The sequence below is a fragment of the Triticum urartu genome, chromosome 1A (genome assembly GCF_056163025.1).
Source record: "Triticum urartu cultivar PI428250 chromosome 1A, HENAU_Tu73, whole genome shotgun sequence".
Taxonomy (NCBI): Eukaryota; Viridiplantae; Streptophyta; class Magnoliopsida; order Poales; family Poaceae; genus Triticum; species Triticum urartu.
The window spans coordinates 335,253,266-335,257,635 of NC_141873.1; the positions used below are offsets into that span (position 1 = coordinate 335,253,266).

General features: G+C 45.7%; 1 long non-coding RNA gene across 1 annotated transcript; it reads left to right on the plus strand.

Annotated features, from left to right (window-relative positions):
* Positions 1 to 252: 252 nt before the first annotated feature.
* LOC125532998 (uncharacterized) lies at positions 253 to 867 on the plus strand. The gene is made up of 2 exons (XR_007294185.2): positions 253 to 568; positions 709 to 867. It is a non-coding gene; the product is annotated as an uncharacterized LOC125532998 (long non-coding RNA).
* Positions 868 to 4,370: the final 3,503 nt, after the last annotated feature.

The following is a 4,370-nucleotide window of genomic DNA, read 5'->3' on the forward strand; positions in this document are numbered from 1 at the left end:
AGTGACTTATCAAGAATAGTAGTGCACATGTTGTCCTCGACCAAGTGACCAGCTAGCTATGAAAAGAGTTCTGGGAAACCATGTGAATGGATACAACCAGTTAGCTACGATTGCTTGCTGTAGCTTTTCCTAAATTCAACAATATCTAATTTTCAGTACTGTTATATCTAAATGTCAAACCAAGGCATACATATTCAGAGAAAGAAGATAAGTTTAGTTTGGTTTGTACTGCAGGCTCACATATCCGTTCATTGGTTTGTACTGCAGACGGTCAGAACCACAAACTAATCGAGGAAGAAGATAAGGGACTTGTTAACTGGTTTTTTTCTTTTTTGTTGAGAATTTGTTAGCTGATGGCTTGATGTGCTGCGGGCGTCCGAAATACGAGCGGTCCAGTGGCGGGCCGCGAACAATCTCCCCGGCTGCAATGGGCAGTGGGGGAAGGCAGCGGGGTGCCTCAAAAAAAAAAGGGCGGCACGCCGGTGATCGGAGTCTGACATCGACGTCGCCTCTTCCGGCCGCCATTTTCCTCTCTGATTAGATTGCCCCCGGCTCGGATTCTGCGGAGGTACGTGAACCATCCTTCTACTGATTGCAAACCGACTCGATCTTGGAATCCGATTGCCACAAGCCATGCCCAATGCTATTTATAGACTGACAGCATCGACAGATCGAACTGATTCCAGATCTCTCCGGTTTCACCTGCAGAGCCTCGACCGCAACCCAACATCGATTATTTCACCCGACGGGACCACAAGTATCAGGAATTCAGCCCGGAGCTATACACGCAAGCTATTGATCTACAACATAGATATGCAAAATATTATCAGGTACTAAATTTATAATAAATTAAAGTTCAATTAATCATATTATTTAAGAACTCCCACTTATATAGACATTTCTTTAGTCATTTAATGACCACGTGATCCATATCAACTAAACCATGTCCGATCATCACGTGAGATGGAGTAGTTTTCAGTGGTGAACATCTCTATGTTGATCATATCTACTATATGATTCACGTTTAACCTTTCGGTCTCAGTGTTCCGAGCTCATATCTGCATATGCTAGGATCGTCAAGTTTAACCTGAGTATTCTGCATATACAACACTGGCTTGCACCTGTTATATGTGAACGTAGAGCTTATCACACCCGATCATCACGTGGTGTCTCAGCACAAAGAACTGTCGCAACGGTGCATACTCAATGAGAACACTTATACCTTGAAATTTTAGTAAGGATCATCTCATAATGCTACCATCGTACTAAGCAAAATAAGATGCATATAAGATAAATATCACATGCAATCAAAATATGTGACATGATATGATCATCATCTTGTGCCTTTGATCTCCATCTCTACAGTACTGTCATGATCTCCATCGTCACCGGCATGACACCATGATCTCCATCATCTTGATCTTTATCAACGTGTCGTCACATGGTCGTCTCGCCAACTATTGCTATCGCATAACGATAAAGTAAAGCAATTATATGACGTTTGCATCTTATGCAATAAAGAGGCAACCATAAGGCTCCTGCCAGTTGCCGATAACTTTAACAAAACATGATCATCTCATACAACAATTCATATCTCATCACGTCTTGATCATATCACATCACAACATGCCCTGCAAAAACAAGTTAGACGTCCTCTATTTTGTTGTTGCAAATTTTACGTGGCTGCTACGGGCTTCTAGTAAGAACCGTTCTTACCTACGCATTAAAATCACAATGATTTTTCGTCAAGCGTGCTGTTTTAACCTTCAACAAGGACCGGACGTAGTCAAATTCAATTCAACTAAAGCTGGAGAAACAGACACCCACTAGCCACATGTGTGTGAAGCACGTCGATAGAACCAGTCTCATGAATACGGTCATGTAATGTCGGTTTAGGCCGCTTCATCCAACAATATTGCCGAATCAAAGTAAGACATGCTGGTAACCAATATGACTTTTATCGCCCACAACTCATTGTGTTCTACTCGTGCATATAACATCTACGCATAGACCTGACTCGGATGCCACTGTTGAGGAACACAATATATAAAAAAAAATCCTACGATCACGCAAGATCTATCTAGGAGATGCATAACAACAAGAGGGGAGAGTGTGTCTACGTACCCTCATAGACCGAAAGCGGAAGCGCTTAGTAACGCGGTTGATGTAGTCGAACGTCTTTGTGATCCAACCGATCCAAGCACCGAACGTATGGCACCTCCGCGTTCAGCACACGTTCAGCTCGATGACGTCCCTCGAACTCTTGATCCAGTTGAGGCCGAGGGAGAGTTCCGTCAGCACGACGGCGTGGCGACGGTGATGATGAAGTTACCGACGCAGGGCTTCGCCTGAGCACTACAACAATATGACCGAGGTGTGTAACTGTGGAGGTGGGGGGCACCGCACACGGCTAAAAGATCAACTTGTGTGTCTATGGGGTGCCCCTGGCCACGTATATAAAGGAGGGAGAGGGAGAGGCAACCATCCATAGGGGGGCGCGCCAAGGTGTGGAGTGCTACTAGGACTCCCTAGTCCTAGTAGTTAGGATTCCACCTCCCACACGAAGTAGGAAAGGGGGAAGGGAGAAGGAGAAGGAAAGGGGGAGGGGGCGGCCCCCTTCTCCTAGTCCTAATCGGCCTCTTGCCCTAGCGGGGCGCACCAGCCGCTTGTGGGCTGGTGTGCTTCCCTCTTATGGCTCATAAGGCCCATAACTTCTCTCGGGGGGTTCCGGTAACCTCCCGGTACTCCGGAAAAATGCCCGAACCTCTCGGAACCATTCCGATGTCCAAATGCAACCTTCCAATATATGAATCTTTACCTCTCGACCATTTCGAGACTCTTCGTCATGTTTGTGATCTCATCCGGTACCCAGAACAAACTTCGGTTCATCAAATCACATAACTCATAATACAAATCGTCATCGAACGTTAAGCGTGCGGACACTACGGGTTCGAGAACTATGTAGACATGACCGAGACACATCTCCGGTCAATAACCAAAAGCGAAACCTGGATGCTCATATTGGTTCCTACATATTCAATGAAGATTTTTATCGGTCAAACAGCATAACAACATACGTTGTTCCCTTTGTCATCGGTATGTTACTTGCCCTAGATTCGATCGTCGGTATCATCATACCTAGTTCAATATCGTTATCGGCAAGGCTCTTTACTCGTTCCGTAATGCATCATCTCGTGACTAACTCATTAGTCAGATTGCTTGCAAGGCTCATAGTGATGTGCATTACCGAGAGGGATGTAACGCCCACGATGCGGCTATATCTCCCACGTGTCGAAGCACGACTTAGAGGCATAACCACATTGTAAGCAATGTCGCAAGTGAGGTAATCTTCACACAACCCATGTAATACATAAGGGAAAGAGATACATAGTTGGCTTACAATCACCACTTCACACCATACATGAATAAAGCATTACATCAACCAGATATAATCAAGGCCCGACTACAGAACCAAAATAAAAGAAGACTACCCCAAATGCTACAGATCCCCGATCGTCCCAACTGGGCTCCACTACTGATCAACTAGAAAACGGAACAACATAACGAACACGATCTTCATCGAGCTCCCCCTTGAGCTCGGTTGCGTCACCTGCACTGGGTATAATCGGCACCTGCAATTGGTTTTGGAAGTAATTGTGAGTCACGGGGACTCAGCAATCTCACACCCTCGCGATCAAGACTATTTAAGCTTATAGGAAGGGTACAAGGTATGAGGTGGAGCTGCAGCAAGCGACTAGCATATTTGGTGGCTAACATACGCAAATGAGAGCGAGAAGAGAAGGCAAAGCACGGTCGAGAAACTATGATCAAGAAGTGATCCTAGAACAATCTACGTCAAACATAACTCCAACACCGTGTTCACTTCCCGGACTCCGCCAGAAAGAGACCATCACGGCTACACACGCGGTTGATGTATTTTAATTAAGATAAACTTCAGGTTTTCTACAACCAGACATTAACAAATTCCCATCTGCCCATAACCGCAGGCACGACTTTCGAAAGTTCAAATCCCTGCAGGGGAGTCCCAACTTAGCCCATCACAAGCTCTCACGGTCAACGAAGGATATTCCTTCTCCCAAGACAATCCAATCAGACTCGGCATCCCGGTTACAAGACATCCTCGACAATGGTAAAACAAGTCCAGCAAAGCCGCCCGAATGTGCCGACAAATCCTGATAGGAGCTGCACATATCTCGTTCTCAGGGCACACTCAGATGATACATCCTACGAGTAAAACCAACCCTCAAGTTGCCCCGAGGTGGCCCCGTAGTCTACTCGGTTTGGACCAACACTTAGAGAAGCACTGGCCCGAGGGGGTTAAATAAAGATGACCCTTGAGTCTGTAGAAC